General features: G+C 41.2%; 1 protein-coding gene and 1 long non-coding RNA gene across 22 annotated transcripts in view; both read right to left on the bottom strand.

Moving 5' to 3' along the window:
* Positions 1–26481, bottom strand: part of LOC100647879 (cyclic nucleotide-gated cation channel alpha-3) — a 233903-nt gene that overhangs the window by 55396 nt on the left and 152026 nt on the right. The window lies entirely within an intron of this gene.
* Positions 19647–26481, bottom strand: part of LOC110120026 — a 28696-nt gene continuing 21861 nt past the window's right edge. For all 7 annotated transcript variants that reach the window (XR_007227240.1, XR_007227245.1, XR_007227246.1 and 4 more), the window contains one exon: positions 19647–25025. This is a non-coding gene — a long non-coding RNA (uncharacterized LOC110120026). The remainder of the gene's footprint in view (positions 25026–26481) is intronic.

Genomic DNA, 26481 nt, shown 5'->3' with positions numbered 1-26481 from the left:
GTGTTGAAAAAGCGGTGCAACCCCAATGGAAATGTGCCTCAAAAGAATGTTGGAAGACACACTCAACAACGTTTTCCAGTCGGTTGCATATAATTTCAATCCGTCTTATCGCAATCCGACGTTTCGAGAATTGCTAATTTAGAACTCGTTTTGCTCGATGCACGTGCATACAAGGAACCAAGATGCAGACAAACGTACAATATAAAGAAAAGGAAGGGAACCGCCACGAAGTGATGCATTTCTTCGCACTTTTAAACCGATTTAAAGTTCTGCCTGCATCAAGGGTGAAGTGTTGAAAAAGCGGTGCAACCCCAATGGAAATGTGCCTCGAAAGAATGTTGGAAGACACACTCAACAACGTTTTCCAGTCGATTGCATAGAATTTCTATCCGTCTAATTGCATTCCGGAGTTTTCTCACTTGCTAATGTAGAACTCGTTTTGCTCGATGCACGTGAATACAAGGAATCAAGATGCAGACAAATGTACAAGATAAAGAAAAGGAAGGGAACGCCACGAAGTGATGCATTTCTTCGCACTTTTAAGTCGAATTAAAGTTCTGTCTGCATCAAGGGTGAAATGTTGAAAACGCGGTACAACACCTATGGAAATGTGCCTCGAAAGAATGTTGGAAGACACACTGAACAACGTTTCTCAGTCGGTTGCATATAATTTCAATCCGTCTTATCGCAATCCGAAGTTTCGGGAATTTATACTTTAGAACTCGTTTTGCTCGATGCACGTGCATACAAGGAACCAAGATGCAGACAAACGTACAAGATAAAGAAAAGGAAGGGAACCGCCACGAAGTGATGCATTTCTTCGCACTTTTAAACCGATTTAAAGTTCTGCCTGCATCAAGGGTGAAGTGTTGAAAAAGCGGTGCAACCCCAATGGAAATGTGCCTCAAAAGAATGTTGGAAGACACACTCAACAACGTTTTCCAGTCGGTTGCATATAATTTCAATCCGTCTTATCGCAATCCGACGTTTCGAGAATTGCTAATTTAGAACTCGTTTTGCTCGATGCACGTGCATACAAGGAACCAAGATGCAGACAAACGTACAATATAAAGAAAAGGAAGGGAACCGCCACGAAGTGATGCATTTCTTCGCACTTTTAAACCGATTTAAAGTTCTGCCTGCATCAAGGGTGAAGTGTTGAAAAAGCGGTGCAACCCCAATGGAAATGTGCCTCGAAAGAATGTTGGAAGACACACTCAACAACGTTTTCCAGTCGATTGCATAGAATTTCTATCCGTCTAATTGCATTCCGGAGTTTTCTCACTTGCTAATGTAGAACTCGTTTTGCTCGATGCACGTGAATACAAGGAATCAAGATGCAGACAAATGTACAAGATAAAGAAAAGGAAGGGAACGCCACGAAGTGATGCATTTCTTCGCACTTTTAAGTCGAATTAAAGTTCTGTCTGCATCAAGGGTGAAATGTTGAAAACGCGGTACAACACCTATGGAAATGTGCCTCGAAAGAATGTTGGAAGACACACTCAACAACGTTTCTCAGTCGGTTGCATATAATTTCAATCCGTCTTATCGCAATCCGAAGTTTCGGTAATTGCTGCAGTAGAACTCGTTTTGCTCGATGCACGTGCATACAAGGAATCAAGATGCAGACAAATGTACAAGATAAAGAAAAGGAATGGAACGCCACGAAGTGATGCATTTCTTCGCACTTTTAAGTCGAATTAAAGTTCTGTCTGCATCAAGGGTGAAATGTTGAAAACGCGGTACAACACCTATGGAAATGTGCCTCGAAAGAATGTTGGAAGACACACTCAACAACGTTTCTCAGTCGGTTGCATATAATTTCAATCCGTCTTATCGCAATCCGACGTTTCGAGAATTGCTAATTTAGAACTCGTTTTGCTCGATGCACGTGCATACAAGGAATCAAGATGCAGACAAATGTACAAGATAAAGAAAAGGAAGGGAACGCCACGAAGTGATGCATTTCTTCGCACTTTTAAGTCGAATTAAAGTTCTGTCTGCATCAAGGGTGAAATGTTGAAAACGCGGTACAACACCTATGGAAATGTGCCTCGAAAGAATGTTGGAGGATACACGCAACAATGTTTTCCAGTCGATTGCATAGAATTTCTATCCGTCTGATTGCACTCCGAAATTTTGTCACTATAGTATTTAGAACTCGTTTTGCCCGGTGCACGTGAATACAAGGAATCAAGATGCAGACAAATGTACGAGATAATGAAAAGAAAGGGAACGCAACGAAGTGAAGCATTTCCTCGCACTTTTATATCGAATTAATGTTCTGTCTGCATGAAGGGTGAAATGTTGAAAATGCGGTGCAGCACCTATGGAAATGTGTCTTGAAAGAATGTTGGAGGATACACGCAACAATGTTTCTTAGTCGATTGCATAGAATTTTTATCCGCCCTTCGGAAATTCAGTCAACTGTACTGTTCCTACCAGAACTCGTTTTGCTCGATGCACGTGAACGCAAGGAACCAAGATGCAGACAAGTGTACCAGATAAAGAAAAGGAAGGGAACGCCATGAAGTGATGCATTTCTTCGCACTTTTAAATCGAATCAGAGTTCTGCGTGGAAGAAAGATGGAAAGGTTGAAAGCCAAACGCGTTCCAAAAGCTATGTAAATCTGTCCCCTGGAAAATTTTGGAGGTTATACGCAACAACGTTTTTCAGTTGATTGTTTGTGAAAAGCGTGCCTTACAGTTTTATGGTAGTTAATAATAGTGGCAGTGTGTATGTACACAATTTTTATCCTTCGAAATTTTATAGTATTCTTATAATATTGTTCAAAGTACTATACATGTATGTTAGAATATTTTCAAAATAGATGACACGTTTATGCAGGAGGGCGAAGATCCTACTGATAAGACAGGTTTGTGTGATTTTGTACAGTGTTGCATAGTTTTATCGCGGTGTGTACAAGGCCATTCATGTGTATATATTACAGTTCCGTGAATTTTACGAAATTTATGCTCGTATCAAGCGTCTAACAACTTGCGCGAACATTTTCGAATCTGTTTCAAACATTGCTAACATAATCTTCATCGTCGTATCTCATAATGCTACTAACGAAGTTCAAAAAATGTTTCGCACAACACGCATAGTGCATCCATAAAAGGTTTCCACAGTAAATGTTCAGATATTTTCATGGGTCACTGTAAGTGCTGCGGTTTGAAACTTCCTTAATGTTTCTATGGTGTAAAAAAAAAAAAAAAAAAAAAAAAGAAAGTAACAGAAAGAAAGAGAGGAAAGAGAAAACTAAAGCTATGCGTGCGATATCTTGCCGATCTGTGATTAAAATGAGAAATATTACTTCACAAAAGAATTGGAAGCTTTCGAAAGGAAAATATTTGTCGCCTTGTCATTTAACGTTTGCAACAAACGTTTGCAGCGAGTCTCTAATCGCATAACTGTCGTTAACACTTGATATGTCATACGTCGAAGCTCGGATGACGATTCGAAATTGTATTGTACGATTTCACAATCAATCATAATGATATCGAATATAGTACAAATATCTTTTGGAACGTAGGATAATTTATGTTTAACCAAGCGAGAACTAAAATGAAAATACACCAAGAAAAACGTCATCGCGTTTACGTTTTGAAACGTTCGAAAATTCCAAACGATCGTTTTAACTTAATTCTACCCGATCGTTTCAAGTGATAACGCGTGGTCCCCTTAAATTAGTTCTGGTTCCACTGCTTGTGAGCATTGTAATTTCAAAAGAACTCCATATAAGAATATAAAATACAGTGCAAGAAACTAGGAATAAGAATGCCAAAGAACAACGTCTTTGTAATATGCTGTAAACCTAAAGTAGAAATAAATAACAATAATTATCGTTACACTGTATAACAATCGTAACTAGCAGCAAACTAATTGAACGAATTCGACAGCTAATACGCGCGCCTACGCGTAGAACGCAATAAATCGACGCTTATTTCACAAGTGTATATCTTCGATTTAATCCGAGAGTCGTAAGAGAAATCGATTTCCATTCATCGTGATGTTTACCCCGGACGACGATAAAGCGGCCGAATGTAAAGCAATAGAGACATAAATTTCTGTCTAGGACAGGAACGATCCTGAAGTGATTCCCCGGGCCACGTTTCTTCTCTGTAACGATCTAAAGAGAAATTCGTATCGCCCGCTACAAGCACGCGAATGTCTTCTCGCTCGGCTATAAAATAAAATACACTGTTAGCCGAGCGACGATCTGTTGCCGGATCCAAGTCGATCCGCTGACGTTTTCTCTAAAGGAATTCGCTATTTCCTCCGTCTTATCTCCTCGGATACCAATCCGCATCTTCTCTGTCCTTTTTATTGAAATTCATCCGCAATCACGATTTGGTCGAGAAGTGTACATGCGATCGGATCGATGCAAGAAAATTTTGGAAATTGAGCGATAACTCTGTCCTTTGTTAGACGTCGGTGTGATGTATCTCACGAGACGAGAAGACAGATACGTCTGTTATACGCAAAACTTGGGAAAAAACAGGAACAGATTGTTCTTGTTGTTTACTAAAAAGTTACCGTGTGTAGCTAGAGAAAGATACAGATTTTCAGGCTACTTGGGCTACGATAGGGTAAACCACAGCAAAGGTAAATAGGAATATTCACACGTCCGATATCGAATTACAGAGAAATTTGCGCGTTTACGTGCATATTTTCATCTTTGTCCCGAACCTCGATTCAAATTGCGCGCTGTACACCGTGTCTCGATATTACATCGTCAATCGGCCGTGTGGGAAATTCGATACGCACTGCAAACGACTCTATTCGGCCTTCTTGTTCGAGCCGATCAATGCCTTTGTTAGTTGCCCGTAACTTCTATCGTCGACACATTTTATTTTACCTTCGGCATACTACGTCGAACAACCCAGAACTCTCTAATCGCATTCGTATTACAGCGAACATGGTATAACTTGTCCACGGTGTATATCTCGACTGTTTTTCCTTGCTCGCGGAAAAGAAAGTACGTGGCATAAGCGAGAGAATAGGCGAGGAATGTAGGGTAAGATGAAGGTGTAGGTTAGGATCAGGTTAAGTTAACGAAATTAGGAACTTCGTAAAGTTCGTAGAGTATATAACGTTATACGCGTGTTCAGCTTGCAGTTACGTACAGGGCGTCTGGGAAGCCGTGGCACAAGCGATCTGATGGAGGAGCAGCACGTAAAGATAAGCCGAATATGGTTTCTTCTTTTAGGGCTTCCCGTTTTCGAGGGAAAAAATTTGCAAGCTCTTCGGTTATCAACGCATTAACCGCAAATTCCGAATCGCTAAACTACCTCTTGCTGGTGTCTGTGTTATCGATCTTTCGCACTCGGCTATCCCATCCGACGGAGAGCAATATCCTAAATCGAACGTACAACTCGATGCCTACGTTGAACAGATACACTACACGAGTCCAAGACTTCGTTGAAACGTATCTTTGCTTGAACTTTTAATCCCCTCGCTGCACGGCAAGGCAAATAAAGAAACGAAGAATTTGCTCATACACTGTTCGCCAAACAGATAACCCAGGTGTGCTATCTTTAATTTCTCAATGACGCGTGACGTCCTGATGGGTTCCAATATTATTATCGTTACACAAGGAAAGAGAAAATGTGAGCAATTCGACGACAAATGGGAGGAGGCAGCGTGATGGACCAAGAACTCTATACGCGTCACTGAGAAATTAAAGGTAGCACGCCTGGGCTATGTTTTTGGCGAGGAGAAATAGAAAGCAGAGAGCAGTGACAGAAACCTGATCCTCTTACTTTTGTTATGCAACGCGCTTTCATAGAAAAATTCATCGCTGCGGATCGCGTTCGATCCGCGAGGAAAAGCGGCATTTTCGTTCTCGTTCTGACACGAGAGCGCTTCAACGACCGTTCGACGTTGGAACTACTCGGAGAAAATGCATCGAACGAGCGCATTTTTTCGAGGAGGGAGGCTCTCGCAGCTCGCCGAAATGCCGAGCATTTTTCCAAAGGTCCGCCCGCAGAAATATCGTCGAGCCTTCTTTCATAAACGAGAATTGTTTGCCGTCTCGGGCTACAACCTTCGACTCGAGACGAAGAAAACGACGACGATTTGCATACACACGACGATCGCGCGCCCTTTTTCCCACTCCTCGCCTTTCTCTCGACAGACCGTTCCATTCTTGTTCCGACCGTTTAATAAAAGATTCTTCCAGCCTGTGATATTTGCCGCGATATTAAATAATCCTGGATACGAACGTTGTCCGTGGAAAATTAGGGACACTACCTGCTTCGAGCGCGGATCCTAATACACGAGACGTCTTGTTCAACTTGCAAAACTCGCTCAAATATCTGGCAAAATATAAACGACGAGAGAAAATGATCGCGAAGAAAAATTGTATGGAGAGACATTTGCGGTTTTCATTTATTTCGCTTTGCCACCATATTCGAACCTTCTATTCACATCGCTTATATAATATATACATATTCCGTTTATTTTACACCTGCACGTTTAATTAATTAATCCTATCGCTTTCATATGGATACCTGTCCATTTTGTATTACACGTTCTTGTAGCTGACGCATTCCAGATGCTTCGAGAACATCAGAAACTCGTGTCTTTCCTATCGGCGTCCGCCATCGAGACACGAACAGTAAGATAACAGCAACGATACCCCGCACGAGGACAATTAATCGTTGCTCTGGTCGTAATTCGCGAATAAAAATAGACCGATGCGTATGGTATCTGATGATTTATAGCCGTGCTTTGTCCTCGATGCGTTCATAAAATACGCAGGAACAAATAATTTATAGTCCTATTCGGACACGATTTAACGATGCGTCCAACTGATGCAAACGGGACACGCTCGTTTCCGCCCGGAAACCAGCTATTCTTTTAAATCGCGCGCTGAAGTATCGTTTATTAATTAGCCGTCCCCCGAAATCTAGTCGATTTTACTGGAGTTTTCCAACTGATCGGTCGGTATGTCCGTTAGATTTCTATATTTACAGATGCTTTTTCCTATCACTTTTGCTTTGACCATTTCGCACAGAAAGTTCCGAAGACCCGCTTTTTCGCCTGTTTGTAAAAATGAAATTGTTCAGGATTTCTGTTTCAACATCTTTTTTATTGAAATCCATTCGCAATCACGATTTGGTCGAGCATCGAGTGCTCGATCACATCGGTGCAAGAAAATGTTGAAAGTTGAACGAAAATCTACTACTACTACGCGGCGTTTCCGGATGTGACCAGACAAAATACAGATTTTTAAGGTACTTGACGCAAAGGTAAATAGAAACTTTCACACAGTTCGAATCAGCCGATATCAAGTTACTGGTAAATTTGCGCGTTATATGCACATTTTCATGCGTGTCCTCGATGCAAATTGCGCGCTGTGCACCGTGTCTCGATATTACATTGCCAATCGGCAGTATAGGAAATTCGCGGTCTGGAAACGACTCTATTTGGCCTTCTTGTTCGCAACCGATCGATGGTTTAGTTAGTTGCTCGTAAATTCCATCGTCGATACATTTTTACTTTACCTTCGGCATAAATAATCGAGTACCGTAAACAATTGCCAACTTAATTCGAGCGAAACTTGAGTCGATTTAAGTCAACGCGAGTCAAGTTACATTTCCTTCGTAGAAAGAAGCAAGAAGAGAGAACCGTAAACTCGCGAACCGAAATTCCACTCCACTACACGTTAATATACGTTTGCCGTGTTAATAATTAATCGCACCCCCGTCACAGCAACTAATTAACATAATGGTGGAACGACGCGGAGGTGAAACGAAGAATATTTTCATACGAATGCTATATTTTCTGCTTGTTGCACCTTCCACATCGGCAATTCTGATTTACATGGCACGTGTCTGTCGCTTGTGGCCGCGTTTGACGATCAATTTGCGGCGATAGGTTCGATTTTCTGCGTAACTAGTGACCAACTATGATTACCGGAAATCTAAATGGCGGCTCTACATCGAACCGCAATGTTATCATCGATAGTCGATGATGCGACGAATTTATCAACTACCGGCCACGAAATAAAATCCTTCTATGTATAATGGATCCTCGTATTTGCATTTTCATTCGCACGAACCACGTATTCCGACGCTGGTACACAATTTTTACCAATATATCGTGCGTATTAGTGGAAACACTAAAATTTCATTAGCGTCCTCGCGATTAACGCGGTAATTCGCAAAAAGAATCGATTTTCGCAAAAATCTATATTAATAAAGTCATCTTTCCGGGGAAAACAAATACGGCATTGTAAATCTGACGTTTACATCAAACGGTGAAACACGCAGGTGTATCGGCCGTGGTGTGCGGGTGTGTGACACTGGAAGTTGACACCGGAAATTTCGTATTTATTGAGCGAATATTTGATAAATATAAGTATTTAAATAAACAGTGGAGAAGAGAAAAAGAGAAATTATATGCCTGCTTTGTGGACTTCGACAGGATAAACAGAGAGAAATTGGAGGAGAAAATGAGAACAATTGACATTAACGTTAAACTAACTCAGAGTGAGAATCAAGAATAGCGAGATAAAAAATGTTGCACAGTGAGGGGAGTCGGACAAGTTGAGCCTGATGTTATTCAATATTAATTTTAATTAGCCCGATAATATTCAATATCTACGTTATTCAATATCTATCTATCAATTCAATATCGAAACAAAAGTGAGATTAAGAAAAGGATAAAAAGAGAGCATAGCGGTAGGAGAAAGAAAGAAAGGTCATTCGCATATAAGTATTTAAATATTTAAAAAAATAACCTCGAAGAAAGTACCCGTAAATTAGGATTATTGGAAGATTTCCACTTCCAACAAAATAATGATCCTAAGAATACTGCTAGAATTGTGAAAGAGTGGATCGTATATAACACAGCACACGCGTTAATTACTCCACCGCAAAGTTCAAACGTAAATCTGATTGAACATTTTTGAACTGGAATCAGAAAAAAACGAAATAAATTTCAGATAACCTGAAAGCGACTTATACATATTGTCTTAGCGAATTTGCTGGTACGAGCGTCTGGCCGTCATTTATGTAGTATCTAAATGGGTCTTAGAGGAAAGGACAAGTAATGATGTTTTCATTTAAATGATATTCGTAAATAACGTCGCCGTTCGTCTTCTCTTTTTAGGCAGCTTTCGACTTCTCGATTTACACTCTCCGGCTTCTACACTCGCTCGCTATCGCTTCTCAACTCGCACTCTGCACACATTTTGCATCCGTTCTCTCCGGCATCTCAACTAACTCTCCCTTTAGCGTCTCTTTGCCTTTTCCCGTACTTCGCAACACGTGTCCCGAAACGCCCGTGGCCAGGGTCACGCAGGCCCTTTCCACGAAAACTGTCCACTTAAAAGGACCCAACGACACATTGATGTACCTGACGATGCCGCGGCTCTTGCAACTTTGTTTACGGTTCGGCCGATACCTTAGGCCTTTTGGCCCCGATACTACATTTATATTTACTTATTTAATTATTTTAAATATACTTCGCGTTTTCAACAACATTACAGCAATACTTAAGTAATAAAACTTGGAGATAATTGCTATGATTCAATCCGATTATGTTTGTCCGAGATTTGCGGCGGTGGACTTGGGCTCGAGGTGACACAACCGGTCGCCGAACGTAGCCACGGTCACGGGATGGACGTTTTTACCTAACGTCGAACCTACGTTTACCTAATGTGGAACGGGACATTTTGGCGTAACGAAGCGTGAATTTCACGATTTCATTAGGAAAATCCGAAACAAGCCTGAAAATCAATCCTACACGGAAGCAATCACGTATTCGCTGCACTTTCTTGTAATTTTTACCCAAGCTCTTTGCCTAAAATTAGTTTCAATATTTTTCAGATTGCTCTCCGAACCCCCTACGTATATGGTCAGTACGATATTCTCGATATACGTGGTCGTCAAGTATAATAGCTATATCGTATACGTAACGCTCGGTATCTAACGCGTTACTGCTTAAAATTAATTAGCAATAAAGGACATGGCGTTTCACGCGACACCTATCGCTCGAGGATGCTATAAAGCAACCTTAATCCTTCTGATCGATAATGAACCGCGCTCCTCGCGTAGCATTTCATAACGGCGTTTACAAAGCCGATAAAATTGTCCCGCGAATCCCAACGATTCCGCGACCAGTTTAATACCGTTGACGGATTAACGAGCATCCCTGCCGTTTTCATGCCGCTCGTCCTTGTTCGCCAGCACCTTTCAATCGGTCAACGCGAGCTCAACTTGCGAGCAAAATTTATTTATCGCGTCCAGTTTGCTCCGATATCGTGCGCATCGAGTTCCCGGTAAATCCCTTAACGCTATAATTAATAGTATCGCGCGTGTAATGTTTGCGAGGATCGCGCGTTTAGAATACGTTGGAAAATCAAGGGCAACTGCGTGACAATTGGCCGCGCCGCCGTCGTTGGTCGCGAGATCGCTGGTCCTTCGATGCGACTGTTCTCGGTGGAGTTTGCTTTAAAATCAGTATGTTTTGATCGATCACAAAGGTTCCTTTGATCGCCGGTTTGCGAGCAAATATAACTTTCAATTTGTCGATCCTGTTTATATAGACAGTAGGATCGTACGGATGGTTTTGGGGCTTTGCTCTCCGCTATTGAAATCCTTTCTATTCCCGTCGATTTATAATTATATTCTCGTAGTTATCCCGCAGTAATTTAGTAAAACGATTACCCCATTCTACTAACCTGCTTCGAACGACGATACCGCTACCGAGATAGAGAGGTTCTATTTCATTGGCAAGATCGTATGATATCGAACACAAAGCTATGCGTTAACGATGCAACGATAAATGAGAATCTAACTTTCTGTATCGCTGGTAGTCGTCCGTAATACTTTAACAAACGTTGAAATGTTTGTACCTACTGAATAAATGATCCAAAGTGGACAACGAAAGAACATTTTACGATTAGCGATCTCCAAAATGACGCGCAAAGAGGCAACTTAAGATCGAACATTTTCGAGATTTCATATAGAATGTTTTACAATCCAATGGAAAAATTTCGATAAGAAAATGACGTGGAGCGTTCTCCTATAAAATACGAGTCACGATACGTACAGAAGTAACATTTTACTGAATTATTGCATCAAATATACGTGTATCATACATGTATGTTTTGTACATGATTCTATTATTATATTATAGCTTATTCGTTTCATCTTATTAGCCTAGAAATTGAACTTGCCTATGTAGATTACGATGTACGTATATACGTATATTTATATTGTTGAATCTAGCTTAGATAATTCTTTGATTTCTGTTCTAAAATCGTCTTTGGTATTAGAGACTGCAACATTAAACTCTATCAACGAAAGCAGAAACTACTAATTGTATATTGTTTCTCCGTCTACTTTCTAGAGCACTATCCTTGCTTTATTTTAAACCTACCCTATCACCTCGATCTAATTTATACGAAACGCTTCGTTCCAGAGGTTTATCAACCACGTTTCAATCGCTGGATGCTGCAACAAGTATTTAACGGTGTTGGATATGCTAATAACTCGAAATCCGTAGGAAGATGGAATGTACAATGGAACGGCATGATTTGCTTGGTTACAATATACGGTAAAGCGGCGGATATTCGAACACCAATTATCCCAACGTTCTATTAATCGAACATAATTATTTCCCGGTAACGTAAGCCTTTATCCCTTACAAATATGTACATACATACATACCGTGTATAGTTTCAAACGTCGTGCACCTCTATCAACGTAAACTTGATACCAATGTGCCAATTAAATGTATCGCGGGTCGAATTTCCTTCGCGATCTCGTCGCATCTCTCCGTTGCGAGTGCTTCTACGATTCCGGGCACACGATCCACGAACGCGACGCGTGTTCAAGTTATTCGCGACTGGTAAATTCTTGCGATATTTCGAAAGTCGGGAGCAAGTGTTACTCGGATCGAGTCTGGAGCGAAACTGAGGCACAAGTGAGGCGAAACTGAAACGAATCGGCGAACCGGCGACGCGTCCTATAACAAAGTCACGCGCAAAAACTGCAAACATACGGATAACAGTCGTGTCAACGCGTGATAACAGGACGTTGTATCGACCCAACATAATATTTTTATTTGACGAACTGCCTGTTTTTGTTTCAAGTACGTATAGCGGTTTTATTGGCATACGTATACAGTGTGTTCTATCCTGACCTTTTATCCTCTTCCATTCGAATTTTATTCGATCGGATAACGGTCAAACTAACAGCGTGTTGATTATCGAATGAAAATAGGAAATAATTGGGAAACTCGAAATATGGAGTACGAGCGTGCGAATTAGCAAAGGTAGAAGCTGCTGGAAAATCTACCGTTACGAACATTAACGTTAACCTTACCAGGCAAGTTCGAAAAATCGGTTTTAAAATGTGATTTGAAATTGTACGTTCGTTGTTATCTCCGATAACCGTTATCGCCGATTTCTCGAATTTTGGAGAAACAGGAACTTTGATAAGGTGAGACGAACGAAAGGAATAACGACGAGGTGTCGTTTGACCGGACCTGGTAAGGTCAGCGTTAAGGAACAAAAGTACGATATCGAAAATTATGCAACCATAAGAGAACCTAAAATACTATGCCAACGTGACGAAATAATTTCAGTTGTCTAATTACGCGTTTGACTTGGCAGGCAAATAGATGTGGGATCGATAAATATTCGAAGAATCTGTCGATTAATCTCGACCTGTATCCGCGCAAATGAAATTTCGAATAAAAGAAAGGATTCCAATTCGTCGAATTTGTCATTCGAATGGTAATTTCATCATCGTGGGAAATTCCGTCGTCCCATCGATTTTACAAGGGAGCTTCCACTGTAATTACGCGAAATGAATATTTCAGAATACTTGGAATAATTGCTAACACTACGAATGCATAGCTAGAAACGATAATCTCCCATAAATAAATAAAAAACGAATAGGCTTTAGCTGGCGCGGTCCATAAAAATCACTTTCCATCGCAAGTATCGAGGACATTCAAAGTGATCGTCGACTTTACAGCCACGCTATTGTATAAAACCCAGTTTCTTCGTTCTTTTTTTTCTTTTTATTTGGAAGAATTTTGCAATCAATTGCCATTCAGAATTAGAAGCAAATTATACTAGGATAGTTCTCAGTGTTTATCGTTTGTTCGATTCTATAAGACGACCCAGCGAAGAAAAAATACGAAAATGAAGGGAGACCCTCGTTCGGTTAGTGGATGAGGATTTTATGATTGTGCCTCTTGATAAAGTTGATGTCATCCTAAAGAGGGAACGGTTATTGCAGCCTCTTAAACTGTCATCATCACCGTTTTATGTTTCGAGAAGGATATCCTCTTCGGGTAGTCGCGAAGCTCGTTCTGCTCCGGACTATCTATCTCGTTGTTTCTGCTAAATACGCTCCAACGTAATCCCATACACGGCGTCTCGCTGTTTCGTCATCGCGCGCCGTTGTACTTGAGAAACGCGGTGATTGTCTTTAAACCTACTTTCTGCTAATTTTCTCTCGAATTGCCGTGCATGTTGTCAGCGCGACACAGATTATCCTGTCACCGTGTTAACCAGTTTTTCGTTTAGCTTTAGTTTTCGGGGCTCTTTACCTCGATGATCTCAGATAGCGTTTTAATTACATTTTCCAGAGTGGTAGACATTTATTTCTTACGTGTGATGCGATTTCTTTGATAATAACGGGGCAAATAAAAATGAATAATAATTGAGTTTCGTTCGAAAGAGTTAGGCCAGTTTCGAATACAGCAAAATTCATATAATTTTGTTTGTTATTCGCTCTCAACGGCTAATCTCAATAACAGTCAAGGAAACGAGGAGAAACACAAAAGTCGACCGTTTTTGCCGATCGTTCGAGGGTCAACCAAAAAAGTTTCATAACAACTACATATGCTTTGTATTACGTTTGACATTCTTGTGTCAAGAACAATCTACACATTATGGTTTCTAAAAAAGATGAAACTATGATTGCTTCGTGTGTGTTTATAACACGACTCGTAGCAACAGGCGGAAATCAAAGGTCAAACAAATTTTCTCAGGTCTGAGAGCAGCGTGAAAAAGTTGTTGCTATCGAACGTGACTTCAATTCCGTGTCCAAATTGTCCTCGAAGTATCGAAACCGCGGTGACGTTGGGTCGAGCGTCGAATTTAATCGAGTTAAAGTAAAAAACAAGAGAATAAACGTCGAGATAAACGAACGGTGACAAATAATGGGAAAAATAATCGACTCGAATTGGATCTGCGTACCGCGTAAAATTTTTAAGTATCAACAAAAACACGCAAAATTCCGCGACGAAAAAAAAAAAAAAAAAAATAAAATAAAAGAAAAACAGCAAAATGTATTCTCCGGCTCGGGTACAGCAACACGCTTTAAACAGCACTCGGCTAATAAAAGAGAATAACCTCTCGCAGCTTATCAGGAATTTTTGCGTTATATTCCCAGCGCTAATAATAAATTCTGTCCGTGATAAAGTCACAATTTATACAACGCGAAACAGAGAAAAAAGAAGGGAAAATATCAGAGAGAAGTGCCAAAACAGGTACATAAAACTGTATCTCAACGCGATGAACAGCGTATTATAGGTAAATGAACCGAATATGAGACCTCATCGTATTTTTACGAACAAGTGCGGCCATGCTGCAGTAGAGCTTTAAATTACAACGGCTGGATTGTGCAGAATTTATGCAGATTCATATTTTCGAGAATATAATTAAAAAAGTAGAACCTCGGCAGAAAATTGTTTTACGTAGCAAGTAATACAGACAGCAAGCTATACAGTGCAGTCACGGTTATCCGATTCTCGTTTAACCGAAGCCTCGTATCATCCGAGATGCTTTTGAAATTAATCCAAACTTCGCTTCTTTCCGAAATTTTAGCGCAGCTTGAATTGCGAAAGTAACCGATCGCACGTTCAATCGATTACGTAATTAATCAAGCCCAAATACACGTGCATTAATTACCAACGTTATCGAAATGCTTCCTACGATTTTATCCTACGATTTACCTACGTTCCTACCACACCTTCCCGTGTTATCCGAATTTTCGACTATCCCAAGTTCTTCCTTCTATCGGGCGACATCGAATCAAACGTTCTATGTACGATCGAAAAATCATTATGTTGCGGAAACATCGGCGCAACGAATCAGTGGCTGCAGTTCGTTGGACATTCTCGCAGTGTTCGATTAATCGATGTTTCGACGATTTTCCGGGTCGCGAGGTTCGATATCGCGTTCAAGTGGCGGAGCTTGCGCCGAAAAATCTCCACGAGGCCAACTCGTATCACGATATTATCCTGCTTGATCTCTGATTCCCGGGGGACAGATAGCCTGGAACATTCGTTCGTCGATAGGCCGGAGGCTCGCCAGCTAGCCCGCCAGGAATACTCTGTTTTCAGCCAGGACTATTCTGTTTTCAGCCTGGACTATTCCGAAAGCTCTAGAACCGCGGCCGCTGCGGAAGCTCCGGCAGACACGTCGCATAAAAAAAAAATCCCCACGATAAAATAAAATCGTTCGATTCTAAAGTGCTCCGCGGTGGTTGAAATATTTACTCCGCTTGATAGTTCCGATGGACGATAAGTATCGGCTCGCTTTTTCCTCGCTTTGGCGTCACGGTCCTCTGGATAATAAGAGTGTTGCTATGGGAACGTATGGCTGTCGTTTCTACGTTCACGAGTCTTTTGTCATTCAGTTCGAATGCACGAAGCGCGCAATGAACGATTAATCAAGCGAAGCAACGATTAGTACGGTGTCTGACAGAGTAAAAATTGGCCGTGCGTTATCCGTAGGAATTTCAACTGGGCGGAAAGACGACAGACGCGGCTTGTAACATTCTATATGAGAAAGGATAAACCAGCTCATGCTGTTTCTAAAAGATACAAAGTTCTTATAACACACAATATACTGTTAGCAAATTACGCAATTTTGCATTGGACGCATAGTCAGATTGGTGGTACTCAAGTAACCAAAAGTGACTGTAGGTGACGTATAAGAGAGAGGAACAGTCATACTAAGCGTAGTGAAGAGTGAGACAGTAGCTCAAGGAATTCCTGTTAGAGAATACGATCAGAGAGAGCCAGACAACTGTGGTACGGTAACAGCAAACTCACCGCTGAATTTCTTATCTGCTTTTGCATTGAGAAGAAAGGAATCGCGACTTGGTCACTGTCACGTGCCAATTGAGAAAAAGTCCAATGAACAGAACAACTATCGCAATACGAAATATATGGAGTTTAGCACGTAACGTGCGACGGTATCACTTTCCCAGCAGAGAAAATTTTTCCATGCCACAGAGACGGTAGGTCCGTTAACAGCGCTACTTTGTTACATCGAAGAACCACAGAAATAGCTTCCAAGAGACACATAGCCGCCGAAAAGTAACGATATTCGCTAGAAATGGCGTATGTTACAGGTATTCCGACGTGTCCACCAATGCTAGTAGACTAACATCGCCTAAGTCAAATAAAATGCAATTGTCTACGACTATAGTCGTGGATAATCCTTAGCGATCAGCGTATCTCTAAATCAATAAATCGATAAATTAAAAAAAAAGAAAAACATCGTATAACCGAAACTTCGCGTTTTCTTTCGTTAAGAAAGAAACGACGCAACTTTCCGCGGTGCCTGATACTTTGCTACGTAGTTTTTATCATTATCGAGAAGCTTGCCATAACGTACGACGGTAGTTTTTGTAGGATGCAGCTTCATAGAACGGTATCGCCTAAGGTCGTGGCCAGCGTGAGCATAACTTGCGAAATTCCTGACAGTTCCAGACACAATTTCGTGCAGAACTTTTCGCAGAACCTGCTACTTCATGAAACCAAGCGAAGCAGCAGTGTGTCGCAGAATGCACTTTCCTTTCTTTCTCCCTAACGCGTCTTGTTTTAATATCGATAGCGTGGGGAGTAAAAAGATGCGGATTCGTAGTTGAATCGTACAAAAATATAACTTTCTATCGACGCAATAAAATATTTGGTGAAAAGAAATAAGCAGATACGGAGATGTTACGTTGCGGACAGATGTTTCGTACGTGAAATCTTCGATAATCATCAACGATGATCGTCCAAGGAAAAATGTATAAATGTAACTGACGTTTCCATTTTTCGTCCTTTCGTTTTGCATTAAATAAACTTTAACACTGCCGACGGTTTGCCAGATTAGCAATGCGGTTTTAGTCGCTTAATATCCTCGCACAGGTACTTCGACGAACGTTTAGAAAATTGATTTCAACTCCAGTTTCGTGGGCAATTTGTCTTGCCGTGAGATATGGGTATGGCGCGGCAACGTGAAACAGCACGTTTCCCGCTAGCAGAAACTGCGGAGAGTCGTCCACTGCTGCTCTGCTTCGCAACTAAGCCATAAATTTATTCTTCGCCACGCTCATTCCTGTCTATCGATAAATTGTAAATAGCTTGGCATGGGTATGTCAAATTTAACGAGAAATTAGGTCGGTTTGAAACGGATAATAAGTATCTGTTGGTTTCTCGGAAAACCGAAATTAAGTTGAATCAGCAAATATATGATAAGATTAAGACTATAGACGTTTCTGCCGTTGTTATACCCAATACAATCTGGGTGAATGGCGCACCGGTTTGTGGAAAGGCTACTCATTTAATTAGTCAGTTTTCAATGGCTGTTCTCCCTGAACTGAGTGATATTATATTGACTATGACGAAGGAGGAAGCTAAGGAAATACGAGGACGATTGTCTCGGAGACACCCCGAAGTATCGCAAAAGATTTGGTTGCGTGATGTTCGAACTGTTGCATCTGTTTTGGTTAATGGCGCGAAGGAGAAGTATGATGGAGTATTTATAGACGAGGCTATTGGTTTTGTGGCGGTGTTGACATCTGTTTCGCAGGTGTACATGATCGGAGATGTTGATCAGATCCCGTACATTGATCGGGATCAGATCTGCCCGATAAGTTATTCCAAGCTCTCTTCGTTTTCCAAGGTAGCTAGGACTTTAAAATGTTCGTACAGGTGTCCTCTTGATGTTGCCTATACTTTTCATAGATGTTATGATGGATTGTATAGTAAAAACGAGACAATAAAATCGGTGTCTCATAAGCCTTATTCGGATAATGTTACTGTTATTTCAAAAAGTATGGACAATACCTTATATTTAGTTCATTTGCAAGCGGGTAAAGAATATCTGATTAGACGAGGTTATGGAATAGCCACTACATCTAAGGCGTTGACTATAAATGAGGCGCAGGGTCTGACTTTCCAGCATACTGTGTTGATTAGGATGAACTCTAAACCGTTGTTGATAAAATAGAATTTTCAATAGTCGCCATCTCACGTCATACACATTCGTTTGTGTATTATACTGATGTATCTGATGCGACTTTGTCTCTCGTTGGGTCGGTTTCGTCGATGGACGACCAAACTTTGACTCTGATCAATCTGATAAGAGAGATGGAGGACAAATCAGTTGGGGGGGACTATTTTCCGGAAGATATATCGATGCGGCCTGACTCTCATGCGTTCTTTTATGAAGAGCCATTGTTGAGTGTACCGCATGCATCGCATTCGTTATTAAGACCTAAATCGGCGGGCGTTTAGTTGTCTAATGAGTTAAAGGATCGACCGTGGGAGGAACCTTGTCATTCTGAAGATATACACTTGCAATTACGGTATGGCGATAAGTTTGCCAGGGTTGCCTGTAATGAATTTGAGAATACTCAATCGATGGCGGAAATGTCGGACATACAGCTGTTTACGGGTAGTATTACTGTTGATCCGGTAAAAGGTGTAATAAAGCAATCGAAATTTGATCGTTTACGCCCGGTTTTACGAACGATGATACCGCCGGATCGTTTACCTTCACAATCAGAATCGTTGTTGGGGGCGATTAAATGGAATTTGAATGCCCCAGAATTTTGTGAATTCCGCGATTCCTATAGAAAACCGTTCCATGTTTGATAGCTTCAGGGATAACCCGATCGAATCGAATGCTCAGATAGGTGATGCGTGGTTGGCTAAACAGCCTCCCGCCGTGCGAAAGAATGCCGTGAGTGATGTGCCGTTGCACCTGCGGCCTTTTAATCGATATAATTATATGATAAAATCGAAGATAAAACCACCTTTGGAAATAAGTGCCGCTTTAAAGTATGCTAGTGTCCAGACTATAGCTTACTATGCAAAAAGTTTCAATGTTATTTTTCGTCCTGCTCTTAATTTGATCTCCGAGCGATTATTGTCTGCTATTGACAACAAAATTCTGGTTTTGACTAATATGTCAAATGTTGAATTTCAACGTGAAATTAATAAAGGTACGAATTCTTTTCAAGTGACGATGATGCGACAGGTCGAAAACGACATGTCTAAGTATGATAAAGCACAAGGCGAGGTGTTGCGGTATTTAGAGTCTGAGTTGTTATTTTTGTTGGGTTTCCCTGAGGATCTATTCGAGATATGGAAGAATTCGCACGTGAAGTCGGTGAGAAATGAATGAGAAATTTGAAACGAATTATCAGCGTAAGTCAGGGGATGCTAGTACCTTTTTTGGTAATACTTTAGTTTTGATGGATGTATTGTTATCTCGTCATGATATCAATAGTATTAATCTACTTTTGGCTGCTGATCTTTAAACCTGGAGTTACTGCGAATTATGATTCGTCGTCTAGACCAGTTTAATTTGGAAAGCAAGTTGATGACTAGGTACTCAGTACCTTATTTTTGTTCGAAATTTATTGCGGTGAATGAGGATCGGATTTATTTTGTTCCGGATCCTGTTAAATTTTTAACGAAATTAGGCCGTAGAGATATGGCAAATTACGATCATGCAGAAGACTATCGCATTTCATGTGCCAATATGATTTCTCCTTCGTTTAATAACAGGATTCATAGTAAATTATCTGTGGCGTAGCTGAAAGGTATAAGGGTTCTATTAACGATGTTCAAAATTAATTTCTAAATAGCTTGGCAACTATCCCTTCAAAAATTCATACATTTCGTCCTTTGACTTCTACCGCGCTTCGTCCATCAGCCATAATTTATTCGCCATACTTATTCCTGTCTTCCAATAAATTTCAAAAACACTTTCCACTACGCTTTGTAGGTCTCCTGATACCTTTTATAATTTGACTGTAAAATACGACGCGAAATTCTGATAAATATCTCCATTTTGGAAATTTCGTTGATAAACAGAGCGAAAGAGAAGGAAGTGTCACGCCATAATTCAATTAGAGCTAACTGGACACTTTTAAAGTGGTTCTAGCGCAGAACAAAAATATTATAAGACGAGGATAAACGTTTTGAAGAAAGTATTTGAACGCTTGCCGTGAGAAACGTTGTATGCGTTGTCGAGTATTATTTTGCAAAAATTACGGTGCACCATTTCATCCTGCCTTGCGACAATTCTTCTGCTGCTACATCGTACTTAAATATTGCTAACTCTTTTATAAAAGGTCGTTTAAACAATTTCAACGGAAGCTAATTTTTTCCAAAGATGACGGAACTCGATCTACGATATCGACTAACAAAAATAAGTCACTGGTCATGCAGTAATCGACAGTAATTCGACGCAACCGTAAATAATCAGCCCAAATAAAAAACAAAATAAAAAATGTTCGCATTATTCCCGACGTGTAAAGCCAACGAACTCTAAAAAGTCAGCTCTTGTTCAACGCGCTGTTCGATTTACGTCATTTTTGCAAAAGAATGGCCATGCACTCGTGACTGCGCACGATCTTCGACGAAACACATTTTTGTTGAAACTCGTCAGCGGAGATATTCGCGCGCCAGAGCACGCGTAAAATTACTTTACATATTCTACAGCGTCGCACGATTCAGTGCAATTTAAAGCATTTTCGGGGTGGTCGATCTTCACGTTCGCGATGCAAGTATCGCGATGGAAGTTGCGAGCAGCGTGAAAATTCATCGCGATGCGAGCGAGCCAGCCGGCTGAAACTCGATTGCGCGAGTAATGAGACGCCGCGAAACATTCCGTCACGCGACCAGATTCGTCGAACATTCCGAGTAATCCAATAATTCAGCGTGGTAGGTATAGCCCGTGTGGCAGAAATTGAAATTTAACCCAATCCGCGACAAGGTCTAAGTGGCAATTTCACATAGCGCCGTGCCGCTTCGCCTTTCCCATGACGTTTCTTCCAAGAAAGCTCCTCTCGTTAATTACTCGACCGTACAGGAGGAACAGGTAAATTCTATTTTATACTGCACCCTAATTACGTCGCATTTACATCACGCCACTATCATCTGCTCGCCAAAATCTGCTCATTGAAGAATGAATCTGCAGCGTAGTCTTCTTAGGTTCGCGTTAGCGTCAGAACATAGGCGTTTCTTACCGATCATGGCTGTGGTTACATGCAATTATGTTCTTGTCGAATCTGTGATCTCTAGAGACCAGGAGAATTGTAGCAGGTTCGTTATTCCTCTTCAAGATCAACAATAGAGCACGCGTCTATCGTCTGGTCGCCAAACCAGTTAAGATACGAACAACTGGTTGAGAGAATGCGGCTGGTCTTCTTATGTTCTTCTTGTAAATTGGGTCAGGGTAGGCCTCTTACAGGTTACGATTTTACAGCACAATTAACAAGACTGGTATCTTATAAAAATCAATTCGTTAATGTGGAAACAAATCGCAAGGTTCCAGCGAATTGACTGGAAACCGGTCGATGTCATCGTTATTCCAATCTTTTGCTGGATTTTACTTCGATCCATCGTCTGGGCTAACGTAAGCCTAACTTTACGTACGTTAAATGCTGCCGTTCATCGTCGTCATCTGCGTATCGACGTAAAAATGGTATACAGATACGAATAAATATTTCGACATTCGTTTGCGGAAAATCAAACGTCCCGATAGTTTCGGTAGATTCTGGACGCCATCGTAGAAATCGTCGTTTTCGTTCGAGGGGCACGCTCAAGGAGCTATTAGCCTTCGAGTGTTCTCTGACGTCATCGATCCACTCTTTGACAAATAAAAGCGGATAGACGAGAAGAACAACGAAATAACGAGGCCAGCAGGATGCTTCTTTTTATTCTGCCATTTCTCCGCATAGAAATACGAATGGAGAGTGCGGCTTCTGCATTTTTCTTCCGTAATTATGCGTCGTATTGTTGCTTTTAGCTCGTGCTATATTTCACTGGAGAGTCAGTGGGACAGGAAATGACGGACAGCAGGGAATTTTTAACATGTTCGGTAGAACTTCGTCTCACCCTCTTCCGCTTCTACTTTTTCTTCTTTTTCTTCTCAGACAACGTTCGCGAACGTGCATTTTTAACTACGTTCGTGGAAGCGCAAGAGCGCGTAGAATTCTTATAACGCGCGAAAACCTCGAAACATCCACGCTAATCAATTTCATAGGAGAAAAGTGATTGTTCGATCGCGGATATTTATGCAAATGCATATTCACAGAGAATATGAAAACCAGACAGAGAATTGCTTTACGTACTGAATATTATAACGAGTACTATACTTTGAATATTTCATATACTTTTGCATATTCCCTGCATTCTACGCATTTCCGCGCCTTTGAATTTCTCATAAATGCATAAAAATTCCGCTCTGTCTAGCGACTCTTCCGTTATGCGCAATATTCCATTATCCGAATAATTATGCCGCCTTCTTATAAGCTCGGACAACGTGGGTTCCTCATTCTCGCGTGTTTCGAAATCACGAAACCTTCGAGATTTGCGTATCTCTTACAGAGAGACGTTATAGAACGAAGGTATATACGTATTATACTTCACGTGCTCCGTCTAATTTCCGAGATCGCTGGGTATTTAAGGGGCGCAGTAACTTATGGCAATTTTGCGGACAACCCCAGACAGGTTTGAGTGTACATTACCGAGCGTGAGAAGGCGAAAGGTCATCATTCTCCGTCAAAGGAATCCAGAAATTTAATTAATCCGAGTCAATGGTAGCGGGATGTACGTCAAACTTGAACGCGTCGAGTTTGCGGTGGAAATTCTCGAAATTTGATATTACGTTCCAGAGAAATACACGCGGGCAGAAATCACCGTTTAAATTTCCAAGTACCATTCAATCGACTAATCGTCGGAAAATCGATCGAACTAGGTTTCCAGTCGAAGAAAATACGCGTTTCGAATCGAAGCTCCGAAACGTTGTAATATAATAAAACCGAAGCATTCAATTCGACGACATATTCTCGTACCGTTGACGTATTACTTTCCGAAGGAACGGCAATTCATTTTTACGGGCTATCAAAATCAACATTTCGTTGATTGTTCCATAATTTTTACGATATCTAACTTTTTGCTACGTCGTGTCACATTCCGTCTATTTCAACTAATAGGTACGTCGTGTCGTTTCACTCGATAAGGGATGCTTCATCAACATTTTAATTGACTGCAATTGGAACACCGAATGCATTTTCAGATGGAGCTTTCAAAGGTATTGCAAAGTAATACTCGTTAAAAAGCAATGCGACGGTAAAAACTCATCACCGGCAAATTATCCGCAATTTTCTTTCTGTTAACAATCGAAAACTCGCGCAACGTGGCCCCTTCCTTCTTCTCTTATAATTAGCGACAGATTTGGGAAAAAAAGAAGAAAGTTAGCCGTGACGGGTGTCCAAATACGTCTACGAGACAGCGTGCGGTGATACTTTTCTCCGACGTTATTAGCACTTTTTAAATTCTATCGATATTCCGTTTGACGCGAGCGTCGATCCAACGATGAAATCCAATTAGCTCTGTTAATTGAATCACGCGACGCGGTAGAAATTAATTAATCTACAACAGAACAAGTCGACTGGTTGGGTAACTGACTTGATAGAACTTTTCACCGTTCAGCGGGAAACGAGGAAACTTTTCTACACCGTCGTTTCATCCAGCCCGATTATTTATGAAAGTACAGTGACTCGCAAAAGCACTCAAACACTTTAATATAGAATTTTTTTTTTATGAACATACTACGCACATTGTACCAAACTTTTTGAAACTTCGTTAATACCGTAACGAGACAGGATTGTCCCGATTCTGCTGGTAAATTTCGAAACTAAGCCGAAGATGCGTATAGAAGCTGCAGGATATGCCTTGAAAACATAAATTCGGTGAAAAATTAGCATAGGGCGTTAACAGAGTAGTCTGCATCGTAAAATTACCGTTATACACGATCACGCTGAATATTCTGGCATAGTGATATCGCGAATAATTGATCTTTCAAATTGGCGGTCTTGGCGAAATAGTTTCCAATAAATATCTCCTCGTCTCTACATGCATACACCCTCGGATCCTTTTCAAACTTTATCGATACAATCGCGACAACAGTCCTCGAGTACCTTAACGTTTTTTCATGAATATATTACGTGCATCGAACGAAACTTTGTGGAACTTGGTTAGCTGTGTAACGAAGACACGACAATATCCTAATTGCAATAGCGAAATTCCAGATCGACCCAAAAGTCTACGAGCAAGTTGCAAGACGTTCATCGTGAACGTATATTCAACGTCATTGTTAAAATTAGTATGCAAGATGAGGAGCGGTTTCAAAGACGCAGCTAGTGGTAAAAATGGCCCGACTAGATATCGAGATTTATTAATATAGTCAATAATTGGTCTTGCCAATATCCTGACGATCTTTGCAATATCGAGTAGTATCTGGAAATTTCTACATACGTTCTCAGGTTCGTTTCAGCCGTTATTAACGTAACAACGATAGTCAAGTGGAGTTCAAGTGCTAATGAAATTCCAAAGTATCGTATATAATTTGTAATGAAATATATAAATACGTAAAATATACAATTAAGTTCCTCGAAGAGCTTGTTAAAGTCTCTCCGTCAGCGAGTCTCTGTGTTAAAGAAAACATTGCGCTGAAATTCATCTTTTGCTCGGTATATTTTACGTTTCGGATACACTGCTTTTGTACACAGCTGTCGCAAACAGTGGACTCTGGCGTTCGACTTGCACGGTCTTTCGATCGTTTGATTAGGGAACCGCTGTTAGACTCGATGCAACACGGTCGGTGGACTGCTCAAACTGTACACGATGTAAATGTAGACAGCGAAAACCGCAGCGCACGTGCCCAAAGTGAAGACGGCCGTGTCGAATCCTACGGGAACAGAATCGAAATCGATCGTGAGCCCCGAGTTTTGACCAGAGCGTTGCTCGCTTGAGTTTCGTTTAAGCGAAGGGGAAATATTCGCGCGGAAAGTGCTTAGAAATTTTTGTTTTTACAAACATCAAACTCATCGCGTGGAAAAAATAGGAAAATTTGGAATGAAATTTGACAAGTTAGCGTTTTCAGTAGCTGGGATCAATTGCACGTGGACAACGAAGAGTATAATTTGAGATAAAAATTCCAGTGACACTGGCGAATGCTCTTTTGCAAACCAGAATCTCGCGGCATCGTTAGGAAGAAAGATGAACAGAGAAGATACTTTGACGCGTTAAAGTCACGATAATTTGATGCTTCGCTCAAACTCCCATGCAGTTCGCAACGTCTCGGTTCGTCTTTCGCGGAGTTCAGTTTCCAGTTGTTTATGAAATTTGACAAAGCCGATTACGGCCGGGGCATTTCGAATTTCATTCGATCTTTCGTCCCAGCTTTTCACCGAAAGCGCAGCACCAGCTGAGGATCCTTCGCTGCTTGCGAAATTTCATAAAGCCGATTAGAATCGACGTAGCGGACCATACAGAACGAATTTCCCGACGAGAAAGCCTCGCGCGCGCGTCCCAGCCCACTTGAAATCATTCGTTCGATCATAGTTAGTGCGCAGAAAGTAGGTTCCTATAGCCTATCGATGAAAAGCAGAAAATTTCCAGAAACCTTCGCGTTGTTCCATGCGTTCAATATACTTTCAACAAACTTTAAACTAGAATTTTGTCGTCTTTTCTCCGCCTTAGCGTTAGGTTTCTGCCAACACTGAGAGCGTTGTCATGGGAAGGTATGGTCGTCGTTCAATTCGAATAGACAAAGCGCGCAATGAACGATTAATCAGGCAAAGGAGCGATTAGTACGGTGCCTGGCAGAGTAAAAATTGGGCGTGCGTTATCGTCAGAATTTAAAAGTGGGAAGACGACAGAGGCGGCCTGTAACACGCACCAAGCGTTTCCCTTCGTTCACAAAGAAGCGACAGAACTTTCGACAAACTTTTTCCTCGCATAATCGATAAGCTTGTCATAACGGGACAGCAGTTTTTGTAGGATCCAGCTTCGTAGAATGGTATCGCCTAAGTTGGCAGCCGGCGTGGACATAACTTGCGAAATTCCTGACGGTCGCAGACACAATTTCGTGCAGGAGCTACCGTAAAATTTGCGGACGATGAATGGAAAGTGACGAAATTGTGCCGCGCCGCTTGGAATTTCGCAAGTTAAGCTCGCACTCGCTGCCACCTTGTCCCAAGTTCTAGCGTTGTTTCTGAAAATCGTCACTGAGATCGCTGACACCATTTTTAACGACAACGGATTTGATCGACAGCGGAGCTGACTGACAACATCATCGTCCGACGATAATTTTGACTGACGCCAGCTGCCACTGACTGGCAGTATCAACACAGGGAAATAAC

Source organism: Bombus terrestris, chromosome 17, assembly GCF_910591885.1.
Source record: "Bombus terrestris chromosome 17, iyBomTerr1.2, whole genome shotgun sequence".
Lineage (NCBI taxonomy): Eukaryota > Metazoa > Arthropoda > Insecta > Hymenoptera > Apidae > Bombus > Bombus terrestris.
This window is presented reverse-complemented; position numbering and strand designations above follow the sequence as displayed.